General features: G+C 39.8%; 1 long non-coding RNA gene across 1 annotated transcript; it reads left to right on the top strand.

The window, feature by feature from the left end:
* The first annotated feature begins 19,962 nt into the window (after positions 1-19,962).
* Positions 19,963-20,581, top strand: LOC133438646 (uncharacterized). The gene is made up of 3 exons (XR_009781711.1): positions 19,963-20,181; positions 20,334-20,420; positions 20,517-20,581. It is a non-coding gene; the product is annotated as an uncharacterized LOC133438646 (long non-coding RNA).
* Positions 20,582-21,989: the final 1,408 nt, after the last annotated feature.

The following is a 21,989-nucleotide window of genomic DNA, read 5'->3' as shown; positions in this document are numbered from 1 at the left end:
TTTTCCTAAAATGTACACTTTTCAAGATATGAGCGCTCAAGCGAGGACTGGAAATCACTTTTTTGTCAAATCTACAGTGCGGTTCTAATTGATCAGAGTGCGAGAGACTTTGAAAAAATGACCATAATTTTTATTTGTAACTTGAGCTCACGGCCGAACCGTAAAAGCTAGAAAGATAATCTTTGGTCAGAATATAGACATAGGTGTTGTGATTTATAAAATGTGACTTTGACAGGCGTGGTGTGCACAAAATTTGACCGGGGGGCCCAACAGACACGCCAAATCCTGTCTTTCTCTCCATTGACTCCCATGTTAAATAACGTTTTCTTCAAAAAAATCTCATTTTTGTTTTCGAATTGCCGTTACTAACACATTTTAAGGAATATCTGAATAAAAGTAAGATTGTCAGAATCTTCCGGGTTCTGTCTCTCTCACGATGTCTTTGTTTTTCTGCTAGGAGCTACAGTTTGATTACAAGGTGAAGTTATTTGAGGCTTGTCAAATCCGAAGAACTAGCTGAGTCATTCCAATACAATATACACTACCATACTTCCGGGTCATGTGACCCAGAACTAGTCACATGACCCACTCAATGCAGACTTCATAATACTTTACCTTGGATAATGGAGGAATCTGAACCCTGACCTTTTGACCTTACATGATCCCCAGTCCTGCTGGGGACAGGTTCATGGGATATATATGTATATTATTATTATTATACATATAAATATTTACATTTGTATATTATATATACATATTAGCCCCGCCCCTTCTTCTGATTGGCCGATACGTTATAGTCCAATATCTTTTGAATGGTTTGACATAGAGACTCACGGGTGGTATCAAATGACTAAGTATCGAGCCCCTGACCCTCATTGGTGCAAATTAGCCCCGCCCCTTCTTCTGATTGGCTGATACGTTAAAGTCCAATATCTTTTGAATGGTTTGACATACAGAGACATGGGTGGTGTCAAATGACTAAGTATCGAGTCCCTGACCCTCATTGGTGCAAATTAGCCACGCCCCTTCTTCTGATTGGCCGATACGTTAAAGTCCAATATCTTTTGAATGGTTTGACATACAGAGACATGGGTGGTGTCAAATGACTAAGTATCGAGCCCCTGACCCTCATTGGTGCAAATTAGCCCCGCCCCTTCTTCTGATTGGCTGATACGTTATAGTCCAATATCTTTTGAATGGTTTGACATACAGAGACATGGGTGGTGTCAAATGACTAAGTATCGAGTCCCTGACCCTCATTGGTGCAAATTAGCCAAGCCCCTTCTTCTGATTGGCCGATACGTTATAGTCCAATATCTTTTGAATGGTTTGACATACAGAGACATGGGTGGTGTCAAATGACTAAGTATCGAGTCCCTGACCCTCATTGGTGCAAATTAGCCCCGCCCCTTCTTCTGATTGGCCGATACGTTATAGTCCAATATCTTTTGAATGGTTTGACATACAGAGACATGGGTGGTGTCAAATGACTAAGTATGGAGTCCCTGACCCTCATTGGTGCAAATTAACCCCGCCCCTTCTTCTGATTGGCCGATACGTTAAAGTCCAATATCTTTTGAATGGTTTGACATACAGACACATGGGTGGTGTCAAATGACTAAGTATCGAGTCCCTGACCCTCATTGGTGCAAATTAGCCACGCCCCTTCTTCTGATTGGCTGATACGTTAAAGTCCAATATCTTTTGAATGGTTTGACATACAGAGACATGGGTGGTGTCAAATGACTAAGTATCGAGTCCCTGACCCTCATTGGTGCAAATTACCCACGCCCCTTCTTCTGATTGGCCGATACGTTATAGTCCAATATCTTTTGAATGGTTTGACATAGAGAGTCATGGGTGGTGTCAAATGACAAAGTATCGAGTCCTTGACCTTCATGGGTGCATCCCGCGATCATCCGGCAGTAGTCCGTGGCACTTCAAAATTTCCCGGGAATTTTGGTCTAGTTAGTGCCACGGCTGCGCCACGTGGCACGCCTCCTCCATTGAGATGCGCAAGCTCAATGGAGGAGGAGTGCCTCGTGCGCAGCACGAGGCACTAATACTATTGCTCAGGCTTATTATTTATTATTTATTTATTCCATATTCTTCCGTATAAACTTCGGCGCGTAACTAGTCGCACAGCTTTGAGAAAACTCAAAAAGTAAAAACGTAGAAACGTGCGACTTAATCGGGAATCAATTGGTATGACTTTTATAAGCGATTGGCGTGCACGTTTTTGCGCAACGTGCACAAACGTGCGCTTTTTGCCCCATCCGGAACGCATTGCGTGAACTTTGGGGCCTCACCACTCGCATACCGTTACTCGAAAAATTCTGAACCGATTTAGAAAGTTGTAGGCCCTGAATTTAACTACAGTCCTCTGGATTTTCAGAACGATGGCACGAATAGTTTTTGCACGAAGTGCAAAAACATTTCCAAATTTCCAAACTAATGGGGAAGATTTTCCCATGCATTTCAATGGCGCCATTATAAGCGGATGGGAAAATGTTGAGAAAAAAAAGACAAAATTCACCTTTTTTCCGAGTCACGTATCTTTCTCATACTTGCACGTAGAAACGTCATTCAAACTTCAAAACGGAGGAAAACTTCTCTTCTCTCTCCAAACCCGAAACAGTTTTTTCCTAAAATGTACACTTTTCAAGATATGAGCCCTCAAGCGAGGACTGGAAATCACTTTTTTTCAAATCTAGAGCACGGGAGTCAGTTTGCTAGAGTGTAGTTACACTGAAAAAAAAACATGATTTCTTATTTGTAACTCGAGGTCACGGCCAAACCGTAAAAGGTAGACAGATAATTTTTGGTCAGAATATAGACATAGGTTTTGTGATTCATAAAATGTGACTTTGACAGGCGTGGTGTGCACAAAATGTTAACGGGGGAGCCAACAGACACGCCAGTTCCTGTCTTGCTCTTCATTGACTCCCATGTTAAATGAAGTTTTCTTAAAAAAAATCTCATTTTTGTTTTCGAATTGCCGTTACTAACACATTTTAAGGAATATCTGAATAAAATTAAGATTGTCAGAATCTTCCGGGTTCTGTCTCTCTCACGATGTCTTTGTTTTTCTGCTAGGAGCTACAGTTTGATTACAAGGTGAAGTTATTTGAGGCTTGTCAAATCCGAAGAACTAGCTGAGTCATTCCAATACAATATACACTACCATACTTCCGGGTCATGTGACCCAGAACTAGTCACATGACCCACTCAATGCAGACTTCATAATACTTTACCTTGGATAATGGAGGAATCTGAACCCTGACCTTTTGACCTTACATGATCCCCAGTCCTGCTGGGGACAGGTTCATGGGATATATATGTATATTATTATTATTATACATATAAATATTTACATTTGTATATTATATATACATATTAGCCCCGCCCCTTCTTCTGATTGGCCGATACGTTATAGTCCAATATCTTTTGAATGGTTTGACATAGAGACTCACGGGTGGTATCAAATGACTAAGTATCGAGCCCCTGACCCTCATTGGTGCAAATTAGCCCCGCCCCTTCTTCTGATTGGCTGATACGCTAAAGTCCAATATCTTTTGAATGGTTTGACATACAGAGACATGGGTGGTGTCAAATGACTAAGTATCGAGTCCCTGACCCTCATTGGTGCAAATTAGCCACGCCCCTTCTTCTGATTGGCCGATACGTTATAGTCCAATATCTTTTGAATGGTTTGACATACAGAGACATGGGTGGTGTCAAATGACTAAGTATCGAGTCCCTGACCCTCATTGGTGCAAATTAGCCACGCCCCTTCTTCTGATTGGCTGATACGTTATAGTCCAATATCTTTTGAATGGTTTGACATACAGAGACATGGGTGGTGTCAAATGACTAAGTATCGAGTCCCTGACCCTCATTGGTGCAAATTAGCCCCGCCCCTTCTTCTGATTGGCTGATACGTTAAAGTCCAATATCTTTTGAATGGTTTGACATACAGAGACATGGGTGGTGTCAAATGACTAAGTATGGAGTCCCTGACCCTCATTGGTGCAAATTAGCCCCGCCCCTTCTTCTGATTGGCCGATACGTTATAGTCCAATATCTTTTGAATGGTTTGACATACAGAGACATGGGTGGTGTCAAATGACTAAGTATGGAGTCCCTGACCCTCATTGGTGCAAATTAGCCACGCCCCTTCTTCTGATTGGCCGATACGTTATAGTCCAATATCTTTTGAATGGTTTGACATACAGAGACATGGGTGGTGTCAAATGACCAAGTATCGAGTCCCTGACCCTCATTGGTGCAAATTAGCCACGCCCCTTCTTCTGATTGGCTGATACGTTATAGTCCAATATCTTTTGAATGGTTTGACATACAGAGACATGGGTGGTGTCAAATGACTAAGTATCGAGTCCCTGACCCTCATTGGTGCAAATTAGCCCCGCCCCTTCTTCTGATTGGCTGATACGTTAAAGTCCAATATCTTTTGAATGGTTTGACATACAGAGACATGGGTGGTGTCAAATGACTAAGTATGGAGTCCCTGACCCTCATTGGTGCAAATTAGCCCCGCCCCTTCTTCTGATTGGCCGATACGTTATAGTCCAATATCTTTTGAATGGTTTGACATACAGAGACATGGGTGGTGTCAAATGACTAAGTATGGAGTCCCTGACCCTCATTGGTGCAAATTAGCCACGCCCCTTCTTCTGATTGGCCGATACGTTATAGTCCAATATCTTTTGAATGGTTTGACATACAGAGACATGGGTGGTGTCAAATGACCAAGTATCGAGTCCCTGACCCTCATTGGTGCAAATTAGCCACGCCCCTTCTTCTGATTGGCTGATACGTTAAAGTCCAATATCTTTTGAATGGTTTGACATACAGAGACATGGGTGGTGTCAAATGACTAAGTATGGAGTCCCTGACCCTCATTGGTGCAAATTAGCCCCGCCCCTTCTTCTGATTGGCCGATACGTTATAGTCCAATATCTTTTGAATGGTTTGACATACAGAGACATGGGTGGTGTCAAATGACTAAGTATGGAGTCCCTGACCCTCATTGGTGCAAATTAGCCACGCCCCTTCTTCTGATTGGCCGATACGTTATAGTCCAATATCTTTTGAATGGTTTGACATACAGAGACATGGGTGGTGTCAAATGACCAAGTATCGAGTCCCTGACCCTCATTGGTGCAAATTAGCCACGCCCCTTCTTCTGATTGGCTGATACGTTAAAGTCCAATATCTTTTGAATGGTTTGACATACAGAGACATGGGTGGTGTCAAATGACTAAGTATCGAGTCCCTGACCCTCATTGGTGCAAATTAGCCCCGCCCCTTCTTCTGATTGGCCGATACGTTATAGTCCAATATCTTTTGAATGGTTTGACATAGAGAGTCATGGGTGGTGTCAAATGACTAAGTATCGAGTCCTTGACCTTCATGGGTGCATCCCGCGATCATCCGGCAGTAGTCCGTGGCACTTCAAAATTTCCCGGGAATTTTGTCTAGTTTATTATTATTATTCCATATTCTTCCGTATAAACTTCGGCGCGTAACTAGTTGCGCAGCTTTGAGAAAACTCAAAAAGTAAAAACGTAGAAACGTGCGCCTTAATCGGGAATCGATTGGTATGACTTTTATTAGCGATTGGCGTGCACGTTTTTGCGCAACGTGCACAAACGTGCACTTTTTGCCCCATCCGGAACGCATTGCGTCAACTTTGGGGCCTCACCACTCGCACACCGTTACTCGAAAAATTATGAACCGATTTAGAAAGTTGTAGGCCCTGAATTTAACTACATTCCTGTGGATTTTCAGAACGATGGCACGAATAGTTTTTGCACGAAGTGCAAAAACATTTCCAAATTTCCAAACTAATGGGGACCATGTATTTGTATGGGGCAGCATTTCACACTGTGTGTGGGATGAGGTTAAAAAAAAAAAAATCACCTTTTTTCTGAGTCACCTATCTTTCTCATACTTGCACGTAGAAAGGTCATTCAAACTTCAAAACGGAGGAAAACTTCTCTTCTCTCTCTAAACCCCGGACTGTTTTTTCCTAAAATGTACACTTTTCAAGATATGAGCGCTCAAGCGAGGACTGGAAATCACTTTTTTGTCAAATCTTCAGTGCGGTTCTAATTGATCAGAGTGCGAGAGACTTTAAAAAAATGATCATAATTTTTATTTGTAACTCGACCTCACGGCCAAACCGTAAAAGGTAGACAGATCATTTTTGGTCAGAATATAGACATAGGTTTTGTGATTCATAAAATGTGACTTTGACAGGTGTGGTGTGCACAAAATTTGAACGGGGAGACTAACAGCCATGCCAAATCCTGTCTTTCTCTCCATTGACTCCCATAATAAATAACGTTTTCTTCAAAAAAATCTCATTTTTGTTTTCGAATTGCCGTTACTAACACATTTTAAGGAATATCTGAATAAAATTAAGATTGTCAGAATCTTCCAGGTTCTGTCTCTCTCACGATGTCTTTGTTTTTCTGCTAGGAGCTACAGTTTGATTACAAGGTGAAGTTATTTGAGGCTTGTCAAATCCGAAGAACTAGCTGAGTCATTCCAATACAATATACACTACCATACTTCCGGGTCATGTGACCCAGAACTAGTCACATGACCCACTCAATGCAGACTTCATAATACTTTACCTTGGATAATGGAGGAATCTGAACCCTGACCTTTTGACCTTACATGATCCCCAGTCCTGCTGGGGACAGGTTCATGGGATATATATGTATATTATTATTATTATACATATAAATATTTACATTTGTATATTATATATACATATTAGCCCCGCCCCTTCTTCTGATTGGCCGATACGTTATAGTCCAATATCTTTTGAATGGTTTGACATAGAGACTCACGGGTGGTATCAAATGACTAAGTATCGAGCCCCTGACACTCATTGGTGCAAATTAGCCCCGCCCCTTCTTCTGATTGGCTGATACGTTAAAGTCCAATATCTTTTGAATGGTTTGACATACAGAGACATGGGTGGTGTCAAATGACTAAGTATCGAGTCCCTGACCCTCATTGGTGCAAATTAGCCCCGCCCCTTCTTCTGATTGGCCGATACGTTATAGTCCAATATCTTTTGAATGGTTTGACATACAGAGACATGGGTGGTGTCAAATGACTAAGTATCGAGTCCCTGACCCTCATTGGTGCAAATTAGCCACGCCCCTTCTTCTGATTGGCTGATACGTTAAAGTCCAATATCTTTTGAATGGTTTGACATACAGAGACATGGGTGGTGTCAAATGACTAAGTATCGAGTCCCTGACCCTCATTGGTGCAAATTAGCCCCTCCCCTTCTTCTGATTGGCTGATACGTTAAAGTCCAATATCTTTTGAATGGTTTGACATACAGAGACATGGGTGGTGTCAAATGACTAAGTATGGAGTCCCTCACCCTCATTGGTGCAAATTAGCCACGCCCCTTCTTCTGATTGGCCGATACGTTATAGTCCAATATCTTTTGAATGGTTTGACATACAGAGACATGGGTGGTGTCAAATGACCAAGTATCGAGTCCCTGACCCTCATTGGTGCAAATTAGCCACGCCCCTTCTTCTGATTGGCCGATACGTTAAAGTCCAATATCTTTTGAATGGTTTGACATAGAGAGTCATGGGTGGTGTCAAATGACCAAGTATCGAGTCCTTGACCTTCATGGGTGCATCCCGCGATCATCCGGCAGTAGTCCGTGGCACTTCAAAATTTCCCGGGAATTTTGTCTAGTTATTTATTTATTATTCCATATTCTTCCGTATAAACTTCGGCGCGTAACTAGTCCCACAGCTTTGAGAAAACGCGAAAAGTAAAAACGTAGAAACGTGCGACTTAATCGGGAATCGATTGGTATGACTTTTATAAGCGATTGGCGTGCACGTTTTTGCGCAACGTGCACAAACGTGCGCTTTTTGCCCCATCCGGAACGCATTGCGTGAACTTTGGGGCCTCACCACTCGCACACCGTTACTCGAAAAATTCTGAACCGATTTAGAAAGTTGTAGGCCCTGAATTTAACTACAGTCCTGTGGATTTTCAGAACGATGGCACGAATAGTTTTTGCACGAAGTGCAAAAACATTTCCAAATTTCCAAACTAATGGGGAAGATTTTCCCATGCATTTCAATGGCGCCATTATAAGCGGATGGGAAAATGTTGAGAAAAAAAAGACAAAATTCACCTTTTTTCTGAGTCACGTATCTTTCTCATACTTGGACGTAGAAACGTCATTCAAACTTCAAAACGGAGGAAAACTTCTCTTCTCTCTCCAAACCCCGGACTGTTTTTTCCTAAAATGTACACTTTTCAAGATATGAGCCTTCAAGCGAGGACTAAAAAACCTCCTTTTTCAAATCTAGAGTGGAGGTTTTAATTGATCAGAGTGAGCAGAACCCTGAAAAAATGATCATAATTTTTATTTGTAACTCGACCTCACGGCCGAACCGTAAAAGCTGGACAGATAATTTTTGGTCAGAATGTAGACATACATTTTGGTATTCTTAAAATGTGACTTTGACAGGCGTGGTGTGCACAAAATTTGAACGGGGGAGCCAAGAGTCACGCCAAATCCTGCCTCTGTCTCCATTAAGTCTAATGTTAAAATAAGTTTTCTTCAAAAAAATCTCATTTTTGTTTTCGAATTGCCGTTACTAACACATTTTAAGGAATATCTGAATAAAATTAAGATTGTCAGAATCTTCCGGGTTCTGTCTCTCTCACGATGTCTTTGTTTTTCTGCTAGGAGCTACAGTTTGATTACAAGGTGAAGTTATTTGAGGCTTGTCAAATCCGAAGAACTAGCTGAGTCATTCCAATACAATATACACTACCATACTTCCGGGTCATGTGACCCAGAACTAGTCACATGACCCACTCAATGCAGACTTCATAATACTTTACCTTGGATAATGGAGGAATCTGAACCCTGACCTTTTGACCTTACATGATCCCCAGTCCTGCTGGGGACAGGTTCATGGGATATATATGTATATTATTATTATTATACATATAAATATTTACATTTGTATATTATATATACATATTAGCCCCGCCCCTTCTTCTGATTGGCCGATACGTTATAGTCCAATATCTTTTGAATGGTTTGACATAGAGACTCACGGGTGGTATCAAATGACTAAGTATCGAGCCCCTGACACTCATTGGTGCAAATTAGCCCCGCCCCTTCTTCTGATTGGCTGATACGTTAAAGTCCAATATCTTTTGAATGGTTTGACATACAGAGACATGGGTGGTGTCAAATGACTAAGTATCGAGTCCCTGACCCTCATTGGTGCAAATTAGCCACGCCCCTTCTTCTGATTGGCCGATACGTTATAGTCCAATATCTTTTGAATGGTTTGACATACAGAGACATGGGTGGTGTCAAATGACTAAGTATCGAGTCCCTGACCCTCATTGGTGCAAATTAGCCACGCCCCTTCTTCTGATTGGCTGATACGTTAAAGTCCAATATCTTTTGAATGGTTTGACATACAGAGACATGGGTGGTGTCAAATGACTAAGTATCGAGTCCCTGACCCTCATTGGTGCAAATTAGCCCCGCCCCTTCTTCTGATTGGCTGATACGTTAAAGTCCAATATCTTTTGAATGGTTTGACATACAGAGACATGGGTGGTGTCAAATGACTAAGTATCGAGTCCCTGACCCTCATTGGTGCAAATTAGCCACGCCCCTTCTTCTGATTGGCCGATACGTTATAGTCCAATATCTTTTGAATGGTTTGACATACAGAGACATGGGTGGTGTCAAATGACTAAGTATCGAGTCCCCGACCCTCATTGGTGCAAATTAGCCACGCCCCTTCTTCTGATTGGCCGATACGTTAAAGTCCAATATCTTTTGAATGGTTTGACATACAGAGACATGTGTGGTGTCAAATGACTAAGTATGGAGTCCCTGACCCTCATTGGTGCAAATTAGCCACGCCCCTTCTTCTGATTGGCCGATACGTTATAGTCCAATATCTTTTGAATGGTTTGACATACAGAGACATGGGTGGTGTCAAATGACTAAGTATCAAGTCCTTGACCTTCATGGGTGCATCCCGCGATCATCCGGCAGTAGTCCGTGGCACTTCAAAATTTCCCGGGAATTTTGGTCTAGTTAGTGCCACGGCTGCGCCACGTGGCACTCCTCCTCCATTGAGATGCGCAAGCTCAATGGAGGAGGAGTGCCTCGTGCGCAGCACGAGGCACTCTTACTATTGCTCAGGCTTATTATTTATTCCATATTCTTCCGTATAAACTTCGGCGCGTAACTAGTCGCACAGCTTTGAGAAAACTCAAAAAGTAAAAACGTAGAAACGTGCGACTTAATCGGGAATCAATTGGTATGACTTTTATAAGCGATTGGCGTGCACGTTTTTGCGCAACGTGCACAAACGTGCGCTTTTTGCCCCATCCGGAACGCATTGCGTGAACTTTGGGGCCTCACCACTCGCATACCGTTACTCGAAAAATTCTGAACTGATTTAGAAAGTTGTAGGCCCTGAATTTAACTACAGTCCTCTGGATTTTCAGAACGATGGCACGAATAGTTTTTGCACGAAGTGCAAAAACATTTCCAAATTTCCAAACTAATGGGGAACTGTTTTCCCATGCATTTCAATGGCGCCATTCAAAGCGGATGGGAAAATGTTGAGAAAAAAAAGACAAAATTCACCTTTTTTCCGAGTCACGTATCTTTCTCATACTTGGACGTAGAAACGTCATTCAAACTTCAAAACGGAGGAAAACTTCTCTTCTCTCTCCAAACCCCGGACTGTTTTTTCCTAAAATGTACACTTTTCAAGATATGAGCCCTCAAGCGAGGACTGGAAATCACTTTTTTGTCAAATCTTCAGTGCGGTTCTAATTGATCAGAGTGCGAGAGACTTTCAAAAAATGAACATAATTTTTATTTGTAACTCGAGCTCACGGGCAAACCGTAAAAGCTAGAAAGATCATTTTTGGTCAGAATGTAGACATACATTTTGGTATTCTTAAAATGTGACTTTGACAGGCGTGGTGTGCACAAAATTTGAACGGGGGAGCCAAGAGTCACGCCAAATCCTGCCTCTGTCTCCATTGACTCTAATGTTAAATGAAGTTTTCTTCAAAAAAATCTCATTTTTGTTTTCGAATTGCCGTTACTAACACATTTTAAGGAATATCTGAATAAAATTAAGATTGTCAGAATCTTCCGGGTTCTGTCTCTCTCACGATGTCTTTGTTTTTCTGCTAGGAGCTACAGTTTGATTACAAGGTGAAGTTATTTGAGGCTTGTCAAATCCGAAGAACTAGCTGAGTCATTCCAATACAATATACACTACCATACTTCCGGGTCATGTGACCCAGAACTGGTCACATGACCCACTCAATGCAGACTTCATAATACTTTACCTTGGATAATGGAGGAATCTGAACCCTGACCTTTTGACCTTACATGATCCCCAGTCCTGCTGGGGACAGGTTCATGGGATATATATGTATATTATTATTATTATACATATAAATATTTACATTTGTATATTATATATACATATTAGCCCCGCCCCTTCTTCTGATTGGCCGATACGTTATAGTCCAATATCTTTTGAATGGTTTGACATAGAGACTCACGGGTGGTATCAAATGACTAAGTATCGAGCCCCTGACCCTCATTGGTGCAAATTAGCCACGCCCCTTCTTCTGATTGGCCGATACGTTATAGTCCAATATCTTTTGAATGGTTTGACATACAGAGACATGGGTGGTGTCAAATGACTAAGTATCGAGTCCCTGACCCTCATTGGTGCAAATTAGCCACGCCCCTTCTTCTGATTGGCCGATACGTTATAGTCCAATATCTTTTGAATGGTTTGACATACAGAGACATGGGTGGTGTCAAATGACTAAGTATCGAGTCCCCGACCCTCATTGGTGCAAATTAGCCACGCCCCTTCTTCTGATTGGCCGATACGTTAAAGTCCAATATCTTTTGAATGGTTTGACATACAGAGACATGGGTGGTGTCAAATGACTAAGTATGGAGTCCCTGACCCTCATTGGTGCAAATTAGCCACGCCCCTTCTTCTGATTGGCCGATACGTTATAGTCCAATATCTTTTGAATGGTTTGACATACAGAGACATGGGTGGTGTCAAATGACCAAGTATCGAGTCCCTGACCCTCATTGGTGCAAATTAGCCACGCCCCTTCTTCTGATTGGCTGATACGTTAAAGTCCAATATCTTTTGAATGGTTTGACATACAGAGACATGGGTGGTGTCAAATGACTAAGTATCGAGTCCCTGACCCTCATTGGTGCAAATTAGCCCCGCCACTACTTCTGATTGGCCGATACGTTATAGTCCAATATCTTTTGAATGGTTTGACATAGAGAGTCATGGGTGGTGTCAAATGACTAAGTATCGACTCCTTGACCTTCATGGGTGCATCCCGCGATCATCCGGCAGTAGTCCGTGGCACTTCAAAATTTCCCGGGAATTTTGTCTAGTTAGTGCCACGGCTGCGCCACGTGGCACGCCTCCTCCATTGAGATGCGCAAGCTCAATGGAGGAGGAGTGCCTCGTGCGCAGCACGAGGCACTAATACTATTGCTCAGGCTTATTATTATTTATTATTTATTTATTCCATATTCTTCCGTATAAACTTCGGCGCGTAACTAGTCGCACAGCTTTGAGAAAACTCAAAAAGTAAAAACGTAGAAACGTGCGACTTAATCGGGAATCAATTGGTATGACTTTTATAAGCGATTGGCGTGCACGTTTTTGCGCAACGTGCACAAACGTGCGCTTTTTGCCCCATCCGGAACGCATTGCGTGAACTTTGGGGCCTCACCACTCGCACACCGTTACTCGAAAAATTATGAACCGATTTAGAAAGTTGTAGGCCCTGAATTTAACTACATTCCTGTGGATTTTCAGAACGATGGCACGAATAGTTTTTGCACGAAGTGCAAAAACATTTCCAAATTTCCAAACTAATGGGGACCATGTATTTGTATGGGGCAGCATTTCACACTGTGTGTGGGATGAGGTTAAAAAAAAAAAAATCACCTTTTTTCTGAGTCACCTATCTTTCTCATACTTGCACGTAGAAAGGTCATTCAAACTTCAAAACGGAGGAAAACTTCTCTTCTCTCTCTAAACCCCGGACTGTTTTTTCCTAAAATGTACACTTTTCAAGATATGAGCGCTCAAGCGAGGACTGGAAATCACTTTTTTGTCAAATCTTCAGTGCGGTTCTAATTGATCAGAGTGCGAGAGACTTTAAAAAAATGATCATAATTTTTATTTGTAACTCGACCTCACGGCCAAACCGTAAAAGGTAGACAGATCATTTTTGGTCAGAATATAGACATAGGTTTTGTGATTCATAAAATGTGACTTTGACAGGCGTGGTGTGCACAAAATTTGAACGGGGAGACTAACAGCCATGCCAAATCCTGTCTTTCTCTCCATTGACTCCCATGTTAAATAACGTTTTCTTCAAAAAAATCTCATTTTTGTTTTCGAATTGCCGTTACTAACACATTTTAAGGAATATCTGAATAAAATTAAGATTGTCAGAATCTTCCGGGTTCTGTCTCTCTCACGATGTCTTTGTTTTTCTGCTAGGAGCTACAGTTTGATTACAAGGTGAAGTTATTTGAGGCTTGTCAAATCCGAAGAACTAGCTGAGTCATTCCAATACAATATACACTACCATACTTCCGGGTCATGTGACCCAGAACTAGTCACATGACCCACTCAATGCAGACTTCATAATACTTTACCTTGGATAATGGAGGAATCTGAACCCTGACCTTTTGACCTTACATGATCCCCAGTCCTGCTGGGGACAGGTTCATGGGATATATATGTATATTATTATTATTATACATATAAATATTTACATTTGTATATTATATATACATATTAGCCCCGCCCCTTCTTCTGATTGGCCGATACGTTATAGTCCAATATCTTTTGAATGGTTTGACATAGAGACTCACGGGTGGTATCAAATGACTAAGTATCGAGCCCCTGACACTCATTGGTGCAAATTAGCCCCGCCCCTTCTTCTGATTGGCTGATACGTTAAAGTCCAATATCTTTTGAATGGTTTGACATACAGAGACATGGGTGGTGTCAAATGACTAAGTATCGAGTCCCTGACCCTCATTGGTGCAAATTAGCCCCGCCCCTTCTTCTGATTGGCCGATACGTTATAGTCCAATATCTTTTGAATGGTTTGACATACAGAGACATGGGTGGTGTCAAATGACTAAGTATCGAGTCCCTGACCCTCATTGGTGCAAATTAGCCCCGCCCCTTCTTCTGATTGGCCGATACGTTATAGTCCAATATCTTTTGAATGGTTTGACATACAGAGACATGGGTGGTGTCAAATGACTAAGTATCGAGCCCCTGACCCTCATTGGTGCAAATTAGCCACGCCCCTTCTTCTGATTGGCCGATACGTTATAGTCCAATATCTTTTGAATGGTTTGACATACAGAGACATGGGTGGTGTCAAATGACTAAGTATTGAGTCCCTGACCCTCATTGGTGCAAATTAGCCCCGCCCCTTCTTCTGATTGGCCGATACGTTATAGTCCAATATCTTTTGAATGGTTTGACATAGAGAGTCATGGGTGGTGTCAAATGACTTAGTATCGAGTCCTTGACCCTCATTGGTGCAAATTAGCCCCGCCCTTTCTTCTGATTGGCCGATACGTTATAGTCCAATATCTTTTGAATGGTTTGACATACAGAGTCATGGGTGGTGTCATTGGACTAAGTATCGAGCCCCTGACCCTCATTGGTGCAAATTAGCCCCGCCCTTTCTTCTGATTGGCCGATACGTTATAGTCCAATATCTTTTGAATGGTTTGACATACAGAGACATGGATGATGTGCATATATATATATATGTGCACATCATATATATAGATGTGCATATATATATATATATATATATATATATATATATATATATATATATATATATATCCTCCTCCTCCTCCTCTTCCTCTTCTTCCTCCTCCTCCTCCTCTTCCTCTTCTTCCTCCTCCTCCTCCTCTTCCTCTTCTTCCTCCTCCTCCTCCTCCTCCTCCTCTTCCTCTTCTTCCTCCTCCTCCTCCTCCTCCTTCTCCTCTTCCTCTTCTTCCTCCTTCTCCTCTTCCTCTTCTTCCTCCTCCTCTTCCTCCTCATCCTCTTCCTCTTCTTCCTCCTCCTCTTCTTATATTATTATATATATATATATATATATTATATTTTTTTGATACATAGAAAACTGCAAATCATTGAGGCTCTCACAAAAAAGATTATATGCCGCTAATACCGGGAAAAAAAATACAGACAATAATTTCTGCACAGAACAGACTCGAACCCTCAGCCTCTGAGATCAGGAACAGCAACACTACTGTTGAGCCACCAGTCTGCTCTGCTCTAACTGACTGACTGAGTCTCTAGACGGACAATACCACCTTTTCTAAGTTGCAATATATAGATCTACCCGCAAAGAGTGGCAAAGAGCCTGCTTTCATAGAATTAAATATTAATATTTCAGCAATACACCACGACCAGCTGTCATTCGTATTTAAGTTTTTCTCAGAATTCTGAGATAATTATCTGGTTAACTAAGAAAAAACAGAGCATATTTTTTTATTAAACTTTTCTCGGAATTCTGATATAATCATCTGGTTAATTCACAAAACAGAGCTTTTTTTCCATTAAAACTTTTCTTACAATTCTTAGATAATTATTTTGATATTTATTTATTTATATATATATATATATATATATATATATATATATATATATATATATATATATATATATATATATATATATATATATATATATATATATATATATATATATATATATATATATATATATATATATATATATGGGCTCAAATTAATGCCATAAGTATTTTGTATCTGTAAATAAACTTTGTACTTGTGGAAATATTTTGTGCGTGTGCAAAAAATATTTGTACTTGCAAAAAATATTTGTACTTACATAGTAAATGGACTTATTTTCATAAAGCGCCTTTCTACAAATAAATGTACGTTTTACGTCTCATTTATTCATTCACACACGCACTAATATACTTGGGAAACAGTTAGGCACCAAATATAATACATTTAATTTTCTCAGATGGCAAAAATAAGAACTTTATTGATCCCACATAGGAGTAATTCATGTTATATCAGCTATAGAGAACAAGGTAGTGCCGAAAAACAATATATATCCCCCCTCACAAAAATAAGAAAAATACAGAAACATATTCTCTCATTAACAAAGCATATTTTACATCTTTACACATTACATTACATTTTATGTTATTGTTATTTTATTGTCTGAAAAATGGTTCAAATATGTTATTTTGTTATTTGAATTCTTTTTTATTCGTTTTGTGGATAAAAAAATATGTCTCTATTTTTGGGAAGGGGGATATATATTGTTTTTCGGCACTACCTTGTTCTCTATAGCTGATATAACATGAATTACTCCTGTGTTGGGATAAATAAAGTTCTTATTTTTGCCGTCTGAGAAAATTAAATATATTATATTTGGTGCCTAACTGTTTCCCAAGTATATTAGTGCGTGTGTGAATGAATAAATGAGACGTAAAACGTAAATTTCTTTGTAGAAAGGTGCTTTATGAAAATAAGTCCATTTACTTGTATTAGTTTACAGAGCAGTCTTGCCACATCCAATATGGCGGCGACGTCAGTAGGCGATGCAATGATCTGATTGGCTCTCCAGAAACCCTTTGAAACCCGTGCCAAAGATCGCTGATTGGCTATTAGTTTTTGCACGTCAAAACACTGCCAAAACTCGTAGTTGTAAAAAAAAGTTTGTAGCTTTGTAAAAAAAGTTTGTAGCTTTGTAAAAAAAAGTTTGTAGCTTTGTAAAAAAAGTTTGTAGCTTTGTAAAGTTTGTAGCTTTTGTAAAAAAAATTTGTAGCTTTGTAAAAAGTTTGTAGCTTTTGTAAAAAAAAGTTTGTAGCTTTGTATCTACAAGTACAAATTTTTTTTGCAAGTGCAAATATTTTTTGCAGGTACAAATATTTTTTGCACACGCACAAAATATTTCTACAAGTACAAATATTTTTTTCACACGCACAAAATATTTCTACAAGTACAAATATTTTTTGCAAGTACAAATATTTAAGTTTATTTACAGATACAAAATACTTATGCCATTAATTTGAGCCCATATATATATATATATATATATATATATATATATATATATATATATATATATATATATATATATATATATATATATATATATATATATAATCAATTAAATCTTGTAGAGAATTCTAGAAGTTTCTACTGCCCAGCTCGATCTGCATTCCTATTGGATAGATTCATGTCATATGACGTGAATCTATAAGTAACTCTTCGGAGCTGAGATCGTTCCTGTCGTTTCAGACGCCCCGACCTGATTAGACACACCTGCTGTGGCTGACATCGAGATCGGACTTTTACTCGGAATTAAGACCCCTGCTTCCACAAGTGCATTATTTTAGACTCCCTTGGATCATATCTGCCTCCCCAGCTTATACGTGGACTGGTTTCAGAGGTAGGACACGTTTATTACCGAGTGTTTGTGAAGGTAACAGGAGCTAATGCTAATTCTATTGTCTATACCACGGCCCCCTGTAACACGGTCCAGGAAGATAAAAACTCGAAATTATGAGATATAAAATCGAAGATATGAGATATAAAGTCGAAATTATGAGATATAAAATCGAAGATATGAGATATAAAGTCGAAATTATGAGATATAAAATCGAAGATATGAGATATAAAGTCGAAATTATGAGATATAAAATCGAAAATATAATAAGAAATGTTTTATTACCGAGTGTTTGTGAAGGTAACAGGAGCTAAGGCTAAATTCTATTGTCTATATATTTAAATATATTCAATTTATATTCTATTAAACTATGCCCGGCTCTGCAGCCGAAGATCAAAGACTCAGAGCCGACATGAAAGGAGTTGTAGCTTTAACTGCTCTATAGTATAGCTATAACCGGCCGTTATGTATTGCTAAAATATTAATATTTAATTTACATTATATATATTAAAACGATGCCACGCTATTAAAGCATATATAAATTATAGAAAATTCAGGGGCCTGTAAAAAAAAAAAACGGAGTTCAAATAAATCCCAGTGCTTGCTGATGCAATGAAAAAGGAGTACATTGCTATTACTGTAAATTGTTTGTGTTTATTTTGCTAAATTATCAGTAATGCAGTTAATATAGCCCTGGAAAAAAAAATAAAAATAAAGAATACATAATACAAATTAAATAAAACCCTTGGAGCTTGAAGCTGCACTGCAGAACTGGAGGGAACAAGTGCATACAGTCTATATATATATATATATATATATATATATATATATATATATATACACATATATACACATATATACCTCCTCCTCATCTTCCTCATCTTCCTCTTCTTCCTCCTCCTCCTCCTCCTCATCTTCCTCTTCTTCTTCTTCCTCATCTTCCTCTTCTTCCTCCTCCTCATCTTCCTCTTCTTCGTCCTCGTCCTCTTCTTCCTCCTCTTCCTTTTTAATGCATACAGAGCAGGATTCCCAGTCCTGCTGGGAACAGGCTCATGAGATATATATATATATATATATATATATATATATATATATATATATATATATATATATATATCTATATCTCTATATCTCTATATCTCCATCCCTCCCTCCCTCCCTCCATCCATCCAGCCCTGGAAAAAAAATAAAGAATACATAATAAAAATTAAATAAAACCCTTGGAGCTTGAAGCTGCACTGCAGAACTGGAGGGAACAAAGTGCATACAGTCTATATATATCTACTGTATGTATAGCTGCACATCTTCAGTTTTTTCTATTCCACCATGGATCACACTTTGGGAAGCCTTCTTTATATTTTAGCGTTATTTCTGCGTAGATAAGAGTGAGTTTGATGCTCCTTAACCAGGTTGGTCCTGGATCAACATCAACCATCATCGTTGGTCCCGGTGAAGCTGCAGTCTGGCTGCCGTGAGCAGCACTGACTCACCGGGTCCCAGCGGATTTAATCACCATGTTTACACTGTGTGTTGTGATTAATAAGCACGGTTTTTAATTATTTCGCGTTGGATCAATGTAGCAAATAATGTTGTTTGGACCATCAAACCCCTCAACCATCAGATACGTGTTTCACATGAGCAGTTCAGGTAAAAATGGCATTTAAATCAGCAAAAATGTCAGTTTGCTGGATGAAATATATTGATTCCTGATAAAAATAAGTTTGTTAGTGACAGCTCTGCTCCTGTACGCATGTGAATGAGTGTACGTTTGTGTGAACATGAAAGTACAATCTGCATTGAGGCTTCTCGCTTCAGGAATCCCGGTCTGTGATTGGACGCTGCCTCGGCGTCGCTGCTCATTTGCATAAAGTTCAGATTTTTCAACTTCAAATTGACACTCTGCTCCGGCTGCTCCGCCCGCCTCTCCACACGCGTCTTTATAGGAAATGAATGGCAGCCGGAGCTGCCTATGTGACGCTTTCAGTGTGAAACTCTTGATGAAACACGGCATAGAGCATAAAAGCATAAAATTAAAAATCTCTTACCTTTTGAAAACAAGTTGTGATGTGATATAATGTGTTGTGTGATTTTTACTGAAATGTGTTGTTGTGAGTGTGTTCTGATTTGGTGTTGTGTGATGTGTTGTTGTGATGTCTTTTCTCTTTTCCGTAATTTCATATAAACCACAGTCTAAAATAATTGTTTCCTTCTTTTTGGCAGTTTCCATCTTCTGAAACCAAGACCGCCCACACACACACCAGCTACACAAACAGAGCACACAACCTAAATACTAAGCCCTATACTGAAATACATCCATTCTCTCTTACACACACACACACACACACACACACACACACACACACATATTGTTTGCACTGTTTATCGTTCTAGTTGATATTGTGTTTGTTCAAATTTCACACTTTTACACTGCATTGTGTTTGCCTGTGAAATAACCGTGTTTTGGAGTGTTTTTTTTCTGAAGTGTTTACAGGCTGGTGACGAGATGCCACAGAAGGGAAAACGATCCCGCGCCCAAAAGCTGCGCTGGAGCAAGCCGGACCAGGTACAGACAAAACTACACAATAGATAGCTTTAAAGCTACACACAATAGACTACAAAGCATTAAAGTAGACGTGAGGAAAGTGAGTGCTTCTTCTGTCAAGTGACTGCAATGTGTCACTTATTGACTGCATTTCATTGGTTTTGTGTTTTGAGGCGACCCAGCCGGAGACGTCACCGCCAGCCCAGCCGTTCGGGACCCAGAGGGATGGAGCCAGCCCCTCCCAGTCTCCTGCCCAGAAGGTATAGTGTTCACTCTAGGCTTTTTATCAAGTAATAATGAAATACACTGTGTAATTCAAAGTCTTCAGTTTTAGTAACTTTAGTTCTGTGTTTCAGATGAAGAAGCTGTGGACCCCTCTGCCGATCTCACCCTCCTTCTCCCCTTACCAGGCTGGAAGGGTAAGTTTTTATTTCTTCTACAACTGAACACACACACACACACACACACACACACACACAGGGTATTTGCAGTACAGTGCTGCACTCCACACGATGCTTCACAGAGCCGGATTAAATAAATGGACTACACTAGGCAGACTGTGATTTTTGGGGCCCCCTCCACCGATGTTATTTATGAATTGAAATCTTAAACTTACCAAAGTTACTAATAAAAGTTAATTCACATTTAACGTAGCATAGTCATAGGCAAGTTGGTTATTTGTATTCCAAAATAAGTCATGTGTTGTATATTAAACAGTCTATCAGACTATTTTTTAATTTTTATTATTTATACGTTATTACAATTAATTATATTAAATGACCAATAGGTGTCAGCATTGCTATGTAAACAGAGCAAGTGAGATAAATGTTGTAGTCTATTGCATTTTGCAGAAAATCTTATTTAAATGTGTTGAGTTAAATTCAATAGTTAAATAAGAGGTCAAATATACAAAGACCAATAAAATTTGAAGTAAGACAAAGTGTGCTGTAGTGGTAAAGATGTTTATGTTCAACAAAAACTTTGTTGAAAAATGAGCAATTATTACATTTTTTTTTTCACTTTTCTTTTCTAATTTGCTCAAACAGCCAAGGAAAACAAGCCTGAATTGGGTGAATACAAATTCTAGTCCCTTCACCTGTAGCCCATATTCACACCTGTGATTAAGTACAGGAACAAGAAGACAAACATGAACCCTTCACATTTATCAAGACCATTTAGAAACTGTCCAACAATAAATCAGACCTTGCAGCCTGATAGCTTAATTGTCCCGCTTAGTCCTCCCATCGGATTTAACTGAGTGGCGTTAATGTGACGTAACGTTAGAGTAAACAACGTCATTTTTAATTAGTTAATACATATTGATATATTAACACTGAAATACAAAATACATTGTAGATAGGACATATATTTTCATTACTTACTATGTTTATTTTATTTTATTGGCCCCCCTGCCAATGAGGCCTTAGGCACATGCCTAGTTTGCCTTTGCGTTAATCCGGCTCTGCTTCAGTGTAGGGCTGAAACGATTCCTCGAATAATTCGATTACAAAAAATGATCGAGGAATTTCCTCTGCCTCGAGGAATCGTTTAATTTATTTATTTATTTATTTTTTTTTTTCGTTTAATTTAACCAGCTCAAAGCCTCGTATTACGCCCGGACCACATTTAATGCGACACAACCCGCTGACGCTGCGCCCAAAATAGATCCATGTCTGTGCCTACATCCATGCGCTGCGCACGTTAAAGGGGGGAGAAAGAGGCGGCGGATATGTTTGGTTTTAGTAACATCATGCTCAGGCAGTCTGCAATGGCCCAGACGGGAGTTCAGTGCTTAACTTTTATTTTTAATCCACGCTATATTCTTCTGG

The sequence above is a fragment of the Cololabis saira genome, unplaced genomic scaffold (assembly GCF_033807715.1).
Source record: "Cololabis saira isolate AMF1-May2022 unplaced genomic scaffold, fColSai1.1 scf117, whole genome shotgun sequence".
In the NCBI taxonomy this organism is placed as follows: Eukaryota; Metazoa; Chordata; class Actinopteri; order Beloniformes; family Belonidae; genus Cololabis; species Cololabis saira.
The sequence above is the reverse complement of the archived record's forward strand: the minus strand, read 5'-3'. Positions and strand labels throughout refer to the sequence as shown.